We start from the raw sequence: 14,960 nt of genomic DNA, 5'->3' as shown, positions 1-14,960 counted from the left end.
TCTCAGCTTGATCAATAGCATTAGGTTCATCATACAACAACCCCTAGGCTTGAAAAAATGCATCCACATTAGCCAGAATAGGATCTCCTGGTGTCAGAGAAAAAGCCCAATCCTGGGGATCGCCACGCAGCAAGGAGATGACAATTTTAATCTGCTGCACAGTGCTCCCCGATGAGTTAGGCATCAAGGCAAGAAATAGTTATAATTATTCTTAAAATTCAAAAATTTAGACCGATCCCCATAAAACACATCAGGAGTAGGGATTTGTGGTTCAACAGCAGATGATTGAGCGAGATAGGCGGAAATTCCCCGCACTTCAGCAGCGAGCTGCTCAACACGATCAGACAATTGCTTAATCTCCATTAAAGAAGAAAAAAATCCTCCTACGGCCCCAAAGAAAAAGAGGAAAAAATATATAAAAAAAAAAATTCTGACACTTATTTTTTTTTTTTTTTTTTACAATTCTCTCCTGCTTTTGAGTACCCTAGAGTCTGCGGTTTAGGCTGGTGATTCTGTTATGATTGGGTCACCGAGGAGGAAAGCAAGACCAAGCTAAGCCACAGAAAACCAGAGAGGTTGGTATCTAAGCGGATTGCAGACCCCTGATCCTATCCACACAACTAGCAGTAGCCGTGGAGCGTACCTACGATGATTCTAGACGCCTCGACACAGCAGGAGAACTAAATAAGCCTAAAGCAAGAAAGGGGAAATCTAAACTGCCCCAGAGCAGACCCCAAAGGAATAGATAGCCCCCAAACATATATTGTCGGTGAGACAAGATGAAAACACAAATACAGGTAGGAAAATAGACTGAGCAAACGATGGGGCCCACACTAACTAGACAGGACAGGAAAAGAAAGACTCTGACTGCAATCACGCAAAAAACCCTGGTTCAAAAACTGCCCAACACGTCTGATAGAAAAATACTGAAGTCACTAGACTTCGCCCACTATATCAGCACTCTGGTATATTCTGAAAGCAGAGCAAAAATAGACCAATCTAATAAGGGACAAAAGCAAACTGGCACAAGCAGTAATTTGACACCCCAGAGTCTGGTTGTCACAGAGACATTACCTCCCTCTAATGGGTAAAGTCATGCTTGGAGACAGAAAAGGGACCCCATGCCAGGCAGCATAGATTTAATCACAATTTCCTGCTGTAGGTCAGAAAAGGGAGATGCCTTATAAATTCTGGCCAGCAGAGGGGGTTGGTGAGTCAGCTAGAAGTCAGCTGAGGTGGTTGTCATGGAAACGAAACAGCTGTGAGGAGAAAGGACAGTTTAAACGTGAGGACGTGAGGTAAAGAGATCTTTCTGGAACATCCTGTCAGAGGAAGACAGGGAGCTGATCTGAGAGGAACTCAATAGGCAGAGCTGATCTGTGAAGAGGGAAAGGACAAGAGCAGAGACTAAGAGACTCTAGGGAAGCTAAAATACTGCATATAGCAGACCCCTGAGTGAAGCACTAATAAAGAGAAAAGGGACATCAGAGTCCTAGACTGACAGGAACTGTAAGTCCTGATAGCCGATTCTGAAAGTACAGGGGATTGTAAATTCCTGTGCACATTAATCACCTGAGGACACGGTAGCGGATAAGGAGCCCGGGGCCGACGGTGAAGAGAACGGTACCCGTGGAATAGGCTCACGCTGACAGCCATACAGGTTAGTGAAACCATCACGAATAGAGGGTCGCAGCATAGTTATATACAGCGGAGAGACCCACACACAAAGCACAGAAAGGATGGTCCTAAATCCCCACCTGGCAAGGTGGATCCCCTGAATGCCTCCAGGCGAGCCGGACTCATTCCATCACCTGTATGTGGTACTCCAGACTGCAACCAATTACCAGTAAAAGGTAAAGAAACTGCACCTCTCTGTGTCTTTCTCTCATTTATCTGCACCCCAACGTTCACAGCCATTTTTACTTTTTATTTAACATCTTTGCCCTGGGACTACAGCCCTACCTGTGGAGGGCTACAACATCATAGCTGCGCTCAACATCCATCCCAGAGGAACAACACCGCAGCGCTGGTCACCTCTGACTAGAATACCACAGGTAGCATCACGTATTTCACCATCTATAAACATTATCTTTATTTTTATCACATAAATACCACACAACTGCCCCCTATTTTATTACTGGACACCTCTGTGCCACGGACCGGGTCACCGCCGCTGTGACACCGTCCCCCATGGAAGTCGACGGGCCCAGTACCGAGCACCCCCAGGCCCTGCGGGGCGCTCCAACAACATATGGATAGAGATTCAGCACAGCCCCAGCCGGAGCTGGCTGACCACACAAAACTGAAATAGACAAAACCAGAACAAATGTGAACAATAGCAAAAGAACACTTAGCTAAGCATGCAGGGACTGAGCTGGAAACTAAGACCTCAGGAGGCAGGAAAAAATCACCAGCAGGAATAGAGGGAGTTGGCTGTCTTAAATCCAGTCAGAAACTCCAGATCTCTAGTCATCCTCCTCATTATCAGGTGGCAGGCCTCTGTTAATTAGATCAGCTCCATTACCTCCAGTAACCACCAGAGGGAGCCCGGAAAGAGAACTCGCGACCCCTCTGTCAATACAACCAGCTCCACTACCTTCACTAGTAACCAGAGGTAGGCCAGAAAGCGAATTCACAACAGGCAGTATTATAGTAGTTATATTCTTGTACATAGGAGCAGTATTATAGTAGTTATATTCTTGTACATAGGGGCAGTATTATAGTAGTTATATTCTTGTACATAGGGGCAGTATTATAGTAGTTACATTCTTGTACATAGGAGCAGTATTATAGTAGTTATATTCTTCTAGATAGGGGCAGTATTATAGTAGTTATATTCTTGTACATAGGGAGCAGTATTATAGTAGTTATTTTCTTGTACATAGGGGCAGTATTAAAGTAGTTATATTCTTGTACATAGGAGCAGTATTATAGTAGTTATATTCTTGTACATAGGAGCAGTATTATAGTAGTTATATTCTTGTACATAGGGGGCAGTATTATAGTAGTTATATTCTTGTACATAGGAGGCAGTATTATAGTAGTTACATTCTTGTACACAGGAGCAGTATTATAGTAGTTATATTCTTGTACATAGGATCAGTATTATAGTAGTTATATTCTTGTACATAGGAGCAGTATTATAGTAGTTATATTCTTGTACATAGAGGCAGTATTATAGTAGTTATATTCTTGTACATAGGGGCAGTATTATAGTAGTTATATTCTTGTACATAGGGGCAGTATTATAGTAGTTATATTCTTGTACATAGGAGCAGTATTATAGTAGTTATATTCTTGTACATAGGGGGCAGTATTATAGTAGTTATATTCTTGAACATAGGGGGCAGTATTATAGTAGTTATATTCTTGTACATAGGAGCAGTATTATAGTAGTTATATTCTTGTACATAGGAGCAGTATTATAGTAGTTATATTCTTGTACATAGGAGCAGTATTATAGTAGTTATATTCTTGTACATAGGAGCAGTATTATAGTAGTTATATTCTTGTACATAGGGGCAGTATTATAGTAGTTATATTCTTGCATATAGGGGCAGTATTATAGTAGTTATATTCTTGTACATAGGAGCAGTATTATAGTAGTTATATTCTTGCATATAGGAGCAGTATTATAGTAGTTATATCCTTGTATATAGGAGCAGTATTATAGTAGTTATATTCTTGTACATAGGAGCAGTATTATAGTAGTTATATTCTTGCATATAGGAGCAGTATTATAGTAGTTATATCCTTGTACATAGGAGCAGTATTATAGTAGTTATATTCTTGTACATAGGAGCAGTATTATAGTAGTTATATTCTTGCATATAGGAGCAGTATTATAGTAGTTATATCCTTGTATATAGGGGCAGTGTTATAGTAGTTATATTCTTGTACATAGGAGCAGTATTATAGAAGTTATATCCTTGTATATAGGAGCAGTATTATAGTAGTTATATTCTTGTACATAGGAGCAGTATTATAGAAGTTATATTCTTGTACATAGGGAGCAGTATTATAGTAGTTATTTTCTTGTACATAGGAGCATTATTATAGAAGTTATATTCTTAATAGAAAAAAATGTCCAGGGTCGCTAGCGCTCATAAACCAGATTACTCTGCAGCAAAATATTAGGACAACACCACCCAATGTGTCCAGAAGAAATAATAAACAATAAAAACTATTTAATATTTGCCCTTGGAGTAATGTCTTTGTATATGATCAAGTAAACGCCCAGTTGGCTAATCGGCGTACATAGCAGAATAGTGATCGGATGCTGAATGATGACCAAACTGCTGACTAATAAACTATTATAAAATATACTGCCAAAAAAATTCCTTCACAGCTCATCAGCCAAGGTTGGCACACTGCAGGCAGGACGTCTGTCACCGGCCGGGACAGCGTCCGATACCCCCAGCATCATTGGTCTTTCTGGAATCGACTGCTCACCTCTTGCACTGATATAGGATATCGCCATCTGCTTCAGTAGGACCCCTTCACCTCAGGACCTGTTCTGGGAAGCACTCCATCTTATGGACTCCGGCTTTTTGATTTTAAGGTAATCTACTATTTTTTAATGATTCCAGTGGAATTTTTTTGAAGTTATATTCTTGTTAATACTACGGGACCATATTACAATATATTTTTTAATCCCTCATTATATGTTGTGCACTATGCTATGCTACACTCCTCACTGTCTGTGGGTTGTGTATGATTACAGGTATTGCTTGTTGAGCTTTGCTTTTAATTAAACCTCCAGGTTTTGCTGTGCGGAGATTATTGACAACTTTTGAGAAACCGGATTCAGCTGAATGAACACCACTGATGTATGAATGGGATGTAATTAAAAGTCCATGAGAACTGAAGACATGAAGGGATAACCCTCACCAGACTGGTAACTGATCAGCTGCCCTTTACACTGACATGATCTGCCCTTTATTTCAACGTAACTTTCTCAGACCATTGAAATGTTTCCAAACATCAGTTAGAAGCATTAAAAATATGTAATTTTGGTGCTTTCGGTCGTATATTTTAATACTTGGTTCTTATACAACAATAACGCAAACACCTGACTCCACGCTATAGGAGAAGAGACGCAGAGCGGGTTGGTGTATAATATTACATTATAAACTGCTATTCCTCTAATGCACCATCTGGCAGCTGAGCCGCCATAATTTATAGAGGCATCTAGTTATCCCACATAACTGTGGTACTAGCAGGTACGCAGGACGCAGTGACGGGGCGCGAGACGGTTTAGTGCTTTTAGTAATAACGTTTATAGGCCTAGAGGTAACTGTCCTCAGTCGTAGCCTGACCAACCAAAGGGGTAACAAGAGTAGCACTCGCAGGGGCTCAATACAAGCAAACATGAACAGAGTAGAACACGACTACGTCCGGCGAAAGCCGGTCACTATAGGGCCGCGGTATGGCCGACTACGGGTCCTTAACTATATAATCAACTTAGCCGTCCTGATGTCCCTTGGCGTTCTGGACGGTGGTTCTTCGGCGTAGCAGCCGCTGGGCCCAGCTGCTGAAGAGTTGACGTAGTCTTCGAGCGTTCCGACGCTTCGGTGACACCGGGGCACCACAGGCCCCGGAGGAGTCCTTGGATGGATGGGCTGCAGCCCCCGAACTGGGGCAAGCGGCAGCGATGCGGGGTGGCGATTGGCAGGCCACCTGTGCAGCTAACAGCTGTGACGGGGAATCCGCGGCAAGCAATGGCCCAGCCCTAGCCGCAGACCGGAGCGGGACAGTGGTGGCCGCCGACGGCACTGGACTTGCCGCGGCCACGGGTGAGAGCAGGGTGACTGCGGGTGGCGGGAGACAGGCCGCAGCCGCGGGCTGGAGCGAGGCGGCAACGTCCGCGAGCGACCGCGGATTGAAGCTGGGCAGCGGCTCACGGACGGTCGTCTGGGCGCCATCTCTCTGTTGTCCTAGGTGAACGTCTCTCCTGGCTCTGGTAAGTCGCTTTGGCTCTCAGTCGCTCCCACGGTCTCCTACTGCTTCTGTCCCGATCTGCTGACTCACCGTGACTAGCGTTCCCCGCGCCTTTTATACTGGCTCCTCCCCCAGCCCATCTGTCCATCTCAACGGTCCGTCCGTGAACTCTGTCCCCCGGGAACAGTTTCCCCCGAAACCTAGGTGACGGTCCCCTTGGTTCCGGCCTGGACACTCGGCGGGGGCCCTTCTTCCCACATAACAGCTATACAAGTGTGAAAGCCAAAATGAAACACTGATAGATTTCAGCTCTGAACAGGGGAACTCCAAAGTATAATACAGGATGTAACTCAGGATATGTACACAGTGACTGCACCAGCAGAATAGAGAGTGCAGCTCTGGAGGATAATACAGGATGAGTACAGGATCAGTAATGAAATGTATGTACATAGTGACTACACCAGCAGAATAGTGAGTGCAGCTCTGGAGTATAATACAGGATGTAACTCAGGATCAGTACAGGATCAGTAATGTAATGTATGTACACAGTGACTGCACCAGCAGAATAGTGAGTGCAGCTCTGGGGTATAATACAGGATGTAACTCAGGATCAGTACAGGATCAGTAATGTAATGTACTGTATATACACAGTGACTGCACCAGCAGAATAGTGAGTGCAGCTCTGGAGTATAATACCGGATGTAACTCAGGATCAGTACAGGATCAGTAATGTAATGTATGTACACAGTGACTGCAACAGCAGAATAGTGAGTGCTGTTCTGGGGTATAATACCGGATGTAACTCAGGATCAGTACAGGATCAGTAATGTAATGTATGTACATAGTGACTGCACCAGCAGAATAGTGAGTGCAGCTCTGGAGTATAATACAGGATGTAACTCAGGATCAGTACAGGATGAGTAATGTAATGTATGTACACAGTGACTGCACCAGCAGAATAGTGAGTGCAGCTCTGGAGTATAATAGAGGATCAGTACAGGATCAGTAATGTAATGTATGTACACAGTGACTGCACCAGCAGAATAGTGAGTGCAGCTCTGGGGTATAACACAGGATGTAACTCAGGATCAGTACAGGATCAGTAATGTAATGTATATACACAGTGACTGCACCAGCAGAATAGTGAGTGCAGCTCTGGAGTATAATACCGGATGTAACTCAGGATCAGTACAGGATCAGTAATGTAATGTATGTACACAGTGACTGCAACAGCAGAATAGTGAGTGCTGTTCTGGGGTATAATACCGGATGTAACTCAGGATCAGTACAGGATCAGTAATGTAATGTATGTACATAGTGACTGCACCAGCAGAATAGTGAGTGCAGCTCTGGAGTATAATACAGGATGTAACTCAGGATCAGTACAGGATCAGTAATGTAATGTATGTACACAGTGACTGCACCAGCAGAATAGTGAGTGCAGCTCTGGAGTATAATACAGGATCAGTACAGGATCAGTAATGTAATGTATGTACACAGTGACTGCACCAGCAGAATAGTGAGTGCAGCTCTGGGGTATAATACAGGATGTAACTCAGGATCAGTACAGGATCAGTAATGTAATGTATATACACAGTGACTGCACCAGCAGAATAGTGAGTGCAGCTCTGGAGTATAATACCGGATGTAACTCAGGATCAGTACAGGATCAGTAATGTAATGTATGTACACAGTGACTGCAACAGCAGAATAGTGAGTGCTGTTCTGGGATATAATACCGGATGTAACTCAGGATCAGTACAGGATCAGTAATGTAATGTATGTACATAGTGACTGCACCAGCAGAATAGTGAGTGCAGCTCTGGAGTATAATACAGGATGTAACTCAGGATCAGTACAGGATCAGTAATGTAATGTATGTACACAGTGATTGCAACAGCAGAATAGTGAGTGCAACTCTGGGGTATAATACCGGATGCAACTCAGGATCAGTACAGGATCAGTAATGTAATGTATGTACACAGTGACTGCACCAGCAGGATAGTGAGTGCAGCTCTGGGGTATAATACCGGATGTATCTCAGGATCAGTAATGTAATGTATGTACACAGTGACTACACCAGCAGAATAGTGAGTGCAGCTCTGGAGTATAATACCGGATGTAACTCTGGATCAGTACAGGATGAGTAATGTAATGTATGTACACAGTGACAAAACCAGCAGAATAGTGAGTGCAGCTCTGGGGTACAATACCGGATGTAACTCAGGATCAGTACAGGATCAGTATTGTAATGTATGTACACAGTGACTGCACCAGCAGAATAGTGAGTGCAGCTCTGGAGTATAATACCGGATGTAACTCAGGATCAGTACAGGATGAGTAATGTAATGTATGTACACAGGGACTACACCAGCAGAATAGTGAGTGCAGCTCTGGAGTATTATACAGGATGTAACTCAGGATCAGTACAGGATCAGTAATGTAATATATGTACACAGTGACTACACCAGCAGAATAGTGAGTGCAGCTCTGGAGTATAATACCGGATGTAACTCAGGATCAGTACAGGATGAGAAATGTAATGTATGTGTGGCGCCCCCAGGGGTATGGTCGCCACACTGGCCTTGCCTTCCTCCAGGGGAGGGTAATGCCAGGCTTGGAAGCAGTGATGGGTCTCTTCAGCAGTTAACGTAATGCATGCAACACAGTTCCACTCCAGGCCAGCAGGGGGAACTCTGAAGCAGGATGAAGGGGAGGGGGTGCTCCCTGAGGGCCAAGAGGAAGGGGTGGTCAGATAGTCTGCGGAGGGTGAAGTGTGCAGACGTGTGGAAAGAAGCTGGAGGTGGTTGAGCTAGGAAGGAGAGCTCCCTCAGCTTGAGAGTGCACGAACTGGAGCCTGGTCTCCACGGCTGTACGGATACTAAAGGTCCTACAGCAGATACCAGAGGAGTAGGAGGCTGTAAATGCCCTGCTCCCATCAGAGACTTGGGACACAACAGCAATTGCATAGAGAGCCAGGACTCAGGAGAGGAGTCCCCGAGAGAGGCTACAGCTGTCTGTCATACAAGTATGGTTCTAGGAACATCCGAAGAGAGGCATTCCGGAGTAACTAAGTACTGGGGTGCTTCACACCACAAGGCGCTAGGAAGGAGACTGCACAGCCCTTCTGCTGAGAGTGAATCCTGATCTGCTTCCAGGCTAACCTGCGCCAACACCATCTGTAATCAGGACCCTGGACTGCATATACTAAGTAAAGGTACAGAAACTGCAACCGCTGTGTCTTGTTTGTTCCCTACGCCCCCAGCACTGCTACATCCCCGTGCTGGTTACATCTACACTGCCCTGGGACTACAGCTCCACCTGTGGGGAGCTTTTACATCTTTGCTGCACCCTGCCATCAGTCCCAGCGGATCTGTATGCAGCGTTGGCCTAACACCATACTTGCCAAACACCACGGGTGGTGTCACGAACTATTCTACCATTAACTACATCTCCCATTGCTTGGGCGCCCAGGGCCACGGAGCGGGTCACCGCTGCTGTGACACATTCCCCTAACACCGGCCCGGTACCGAGTACCCCACAGCCCTGGGAGGGCGACCCAATTTGGCATCACGAACAGGATTACGGAGCCCGGTATCCCCGGGTCCTGTGTGCCATAGACTGTGATTGTGGAATTGTGTGAATTTGGCGCCAATTGCCGCCATTGCCGCGCTGCTTGGCGCGCGGGAAAAAAGAGGTGGGCCTTCGTGGGCGTTGCCTGCCGCAGAGCGAGAAGAAGCGAAGTGAGAAGTGAGAAGAGGAGGAGCTGAGGCCTACAGCCTGGAGCGTCGGGCCTGTGAAGCGGCTGCCGGTGAGCTCACACAACCCCCGGCCCTGGCCAACTTCCACTAGGGGGGGAGAAGATGTCCGCGCCAAACGGTACCGCCAGGAGGAGCGCCTGCCACAGCGGTCTCCATAATGCCGCTGTCTATGCCCTACATACCGGGAGCGGCCTGGCTACCGCAGTACTCGGGTGAGTCGCATACCCTGAGTGAATTTAAAGAGAGACTGTTCAGTTTGTTTAAAGTATACCCTTTGACTGAGAACCAGAAAGTGAATATCCTAATTGGACAGCTAACGGGTGCAGCACAGAGAGAGGTGGAAGCCTGGCAGGACACTGATAAAGAGACTGTTGCAAAGGTCCTGGCCAAACTGAAGAGTACCTTTGACACCCGAACTGCAGCTGAAATCAAGATGAGGTTCTTTGGCTGTAAACAGAAGGCACAGGACAGTATCAGGGACTATGCTCTCAACCTGCAGGAGGCGCTGCGAGCAGTCAAGCAAGTTGATCCTGACAGTGTAAAGGAAGAAGATAAAATGTTGAAGGAGCAGTTCATTGAAGGACTCCTGTCCAGTACCCACAGAGGACAGTTGCGTATCATCACCTTGCAAAACCCTGATCTGGACTTTGCTGAATTTAAGGACAGGGCGATTCGGGTACTGCAGGAGTCCACTGACAGCCGTCCAGCGCCCCCCTAGGCACCTAGCGATCACCTACCATCAGGAAGCAACATCTTTTCCTTTCATCCCTGTGGAGGCTGATGCACAGACTCTGGATAAAGATCCAACCGAGGAGCTGCGTCTTCAAGTCCAGGAGCTGACCAAAGGGATGGCTGCACTTACCAAAACCGTGCAATCCCTGCAAGTGTCCTCCAAAGAGAAAGTCCAGCTTGCTTCCAGTCCAGAGGATGTCCCGTGGCTCCGGAGGAGGAGAACCCCGCCACTTCGAGGAAGGAACAACGATCGCTATGACCAGGACGGACGTCTCATCTGTCGGCGCTGCTACAAGGCAGGTCATCTGGCCAGGTACTGTTCTTTAAACGAGCAACCCCTGGGGCAAAGGGCCAACCCCCAGGAGTAGGTTCAACAGGCCCAAAGAACTGGAGAGCCAAGTATGTGGGAGGGAGACCAATCCTTCCTGTGGTGATTGACGGCATCCCCATGAGCGCTTTGCTTTGCTGGACACTGGCTCCCAGGTGACCACTATGCCGTACATTCTGTACAAGAGATATTGGGCTGATTCCAAGCTTACCCGTGGCCCAACTGATGAACTAACAGTAGTTGCTAGTAATGGTCATACCTTGCCGCAGATTGGGTGCAAGGAAATTACTGTTAAGGTGGGGCGGGTAGAGTTAAAGTCTCAAGGTTTAATAGTTGTTGATATTGACCGACGTGAATGCAATCCCATGATGACTCTTGGTACAAATGTAATTGAAAACTGTCTGTCCGAGGTTATTGTCTTGTTGCAACAGGTGGCTGAGACTGCTGGTTCCGGAGAACAACGAGTCCTGCAGAAGGAGATCCGAGCCCTGATGCAAAGACAACAGGTAGAACTCTCTGGCGGAGAGATTGGCAGCGTCAGAGTGAGTGATGCTTTTCCCATTATAATAACCCCCAGGAGTGAAATGTTGATATGGTGTCAGGCAGCTATAGGCCTTAGAGGGAGGGATTACCAGGCATTGGTGGAACCGGTATACTCCGAAAGCAGGCCCACTGTCCTGACAGCCAGAGGGGTGGTTGATGTACAAAAGGGGAGAGTGCCTGTACGCCTTTTAAATTGTGGGGAGGAGGAAGCCACAATACCTCGGTACGCCACAGTTGCCAAGCTGCTCACTGTTAATAACAACTCATTGCAGGCAGCAGAGCACTTGGTCTCATCCGACCGGGTGGAGGACAACGGCTCTGGAGAGGAGCTAGAAGAGTGGTGCCAGCAGGTGCAGGTGGGAACTGACGCTACACCTTCATACCAGGGAAATGGGGTCTACAGAGTGACACAAGAGTATGAGCGGGTATTCAGCAAACACCCACTAGATTTTGGACAGACAAAAGGGGTTCAACATCATATCCCCACGGGAGACCATCCACCCATAAAAGAGAGGTACAGACCTATACCCCCAACACAGTACCAATGTGCTAAGAGTATGCTGAAAGAGATGAAGGAAGCTGGGGTTATCAGGGACAGTTGTAGCCCATGGGCAGCTCCCATAGTTTTTGTAAAGAAAAAGGATGGTACCATGAGAATGTGTGTTGATTACAGGAAAATTAACAGCATTACACACATAAAGATGCCTACCCATTACCTAGGATTGAGGAATCCTTAGCCGCACTTAAAACTGCTAATTACTTTTCCACCTTGGATCTCACCAGTGGGTATTGGCAGGTTCCCGTGGCAGAGGCAGATAAGGAGAAAACAGCATTTACTACTCCATTGGGTCTCTGTGAGTTCAATTACATGCCATTCGGGCTCTGTACTGCTCCTGGAACATTTCAACGGCTGATGGAGTGTTGCCTGGGACACATGAACTTTGAGACAGTCCTGTTGTACCTGGATGATGTCATTGTTTTCTCCAAGACCTATGAAGAGCATCTGGAACACCTGGCTGAAGTATTTGAAGCTTTGCCCAATTTTGGCCTGAAGGTGAAGCCTTCCAAATGCCACCTCCTGAAGCCTAAGGTACAGTACCTTGGTCACGTGGTCAGTGCAGAAGGTGTGGCACCAGATCCTGACAAGGTCACGGTCATCCGGGACTCGAAGAAGCCCAGCAACCTCCATGAGGTACGCCAATTTCTTGGACTGGTAGGCTACTTCCAGAGATTCATCAAAGGCTTTACTGAAATAGCTACCCCGATGCAAAACCTTCTGGTGGGGCAATCCAAAAAAGGCAAGCAGAAGAATTCCACGTTTGAATGGACTGAAGAATTGGAGAAGTCCTTCACCAGATTGAAGATGGCCCTCACCGGTGACGAAGTTCTGGCTTACCCAGATTATGACAAACCCTTTGTGCTGTACACGGATGCCAGCAACTTGGGACTAGGAGCAGTACTGTCGCAGGTACAGAATGGAAAAGAGAGTGATCTCCTACGCCAGCAGGAAGCTGCGTCCCACTGAGAGGAACCTGGATTATTACAGTTCTTTCAAGCTGGAGTTCTTTGCCATAGTCTGGGCTGTCACCGAAAGGTTCAAGCATTACCTAGCTTCTGCCAAGTTTACAATCTTCACGGACAACAATCCGTTGACCCACTTGGACATTGCAAAACTGGGTGCCCTGGAGCAGCGGTGGATGGTTCGGCTGTCTAACTACGAGTTTACTATCAAGAACCGAGCAGGGCACAAGAATGCCAATGCGGATGCGCTATCCAGGATGCCTAACCTACCAGATGCAGGAGAAGACCCTGAGGCTCTGGGAGAGATAGAGTTGCCTCCCTTCCACCGACCACTGGCGGCCCAGCGTGCTCAGGGGGTGAGAGACAGGCGGTCTGGCTTGAAGGAGGTCACCCTGAATCCATTGCCCCATCATGACTGGGCCGAAGCGCAAGATAATGACCCTGCAGTCTGCCTGGTGAAGGAGCTACTGCTACAAGCTGACCCACGCCCAGGTTCGAGTGCTCCTGAAGAAACCCAGCAGTTGTGGAAGGAGAAAGGTCGGCTGTTTATATATGAAGGGAAGCTATGTCGGAGGCGTATCAATGCCCGCACTCATGAGCTAGTCTGGCAGGTGGTGGTCCCAAAGAGAGATGCAGCAATGGTCCTAGAAGCATACCACAATGGAGCTGGACACTTCGGATGGAAGAAGTTGGAAACGTTGCTCCGAGAGAGGTTCTACTGGACTGGCATGAGGAAAGCCATTGAGAGGTGATGCTGGGAGTGTGGACAGTGTAACCTGCGCAGAAAGGATAGAGACAGCCAGAGAGCTCCTCTGCAGCCCATCATCACCAAACAGCCACTTGAGTTGGTGGCCCTGGACCATGTGAAGCTGGTTCCCAGCCGGTCAGGTTACCTCTATGCCCTTACCATTGTGGACCACTATTCAAGATTCCTGGTGGTTGTGCCTGTCAAAGATCAAACTGCCAGAACAGCGGCCAGAGCGTTCCAACTGCACTTCTGTAGACCACATGGTTACCCTGAGAGAGTACTTACTGATCATGGTCCGGCTTTCGTGGCAGAGGTGTTTCATGAATTCTGTAACCTGTATGGTTGTAAGAAGATCCGGACAACACCGTATCACCCACAGACCAATGGCATGTGCGAGGAGATTAACCAGGTAGTGATTGACCTGCTGAAGACATTGCCCTTGGAGGAGAGAAATCTGTGGCCCGAAAAGTTGCCAGATCTGGTGGACCTCTACAACCATATTCCCGTGAACTCTACCAACTGTACTCCAGCATACCTGATGAGAGCCAGACCTGGTAAGCTGCCTATTGACTTGGACATGGGAGTCCTGACACCTGAAGTGGCGTCCCCAGATGCTGATTGGGACACGGAGAGGCAGCAACAGTACAGAAGAGTTCAAGAATGTGTGGAGAAGAGTTTGACCCAGGCAAGACAAAAGCAGGAGAAGCTTTACAATCAAAATGCACCTGCCGTTCCTTTGTCGCCGGGGGAGCAAGTCTTGAAAAGAAAGAGAAGATTGCACAAACTGGATGAAGCTTATACCATTCTGCCCTCAAATTTCAATAATATTAAGGTGTGCCTTGTGAGTAAAGATGGAGGAGAGACCTCAGCAGCGGTATCAAGAGATCATTGGAAGTTGTGTCCTGACCAGTTGAAAGAAAGAAGAGAAGAACCAGATAACATTCAGCCCATCATGGAAGAAGAGAAGGTCAGCACAGTGCTTGGAGAATTCCCTGTGAATTGGACTAAAGTGAACAATGCTATAGTGGTGCCAGTATTGTTGTTTCCCCAAGCGGTAGCACAGGAAGACATGACTCAAGAGAATCAGGAGAATCGGGTAGCAGATGCCACACCAGCAGTGGAGCCAGAGAACCCTCGCCCTGCCAGTGGTGAACCTGTTGTACCCATGGTGAGTCTAAGAGTCCATAGGAGAATGCTACCTAGTTTACCCACATTAGAGTTACGCAGGTCTACCCGCACCACACAAGGCATACTACCAGTTAGATACCGTATATAAAGTAATGTAAATGTGGAAATTGTTGAAATTGCGTATGTAAATATGTATCTGTTTTTCAAGTTTTGTGCCTACAGGTAACCTGTAAGAGTTTCCTTTGGAGATTTGTTTCAT

This window comes from Dendrobates tinctorius, unplaced genomic scaffold (assembly GCF_039654945.1).
Source record: "Dendrobates tinctorius isolate UK_male_01 unplaced genomic scaffold, ASM3965494v1 ptg000116l, whole genome shotgun sequence".
Classification (NCBI taxonomy): domain Eukaryota; kingdom Metazoa; phylum Chordata; class Amphibia; order Anura; family Dendrobatidae; genus Dendrobates; species Dendrobates tinctorius.
This window is presented reverse-complemented; position numbering follows the sequence as displayed.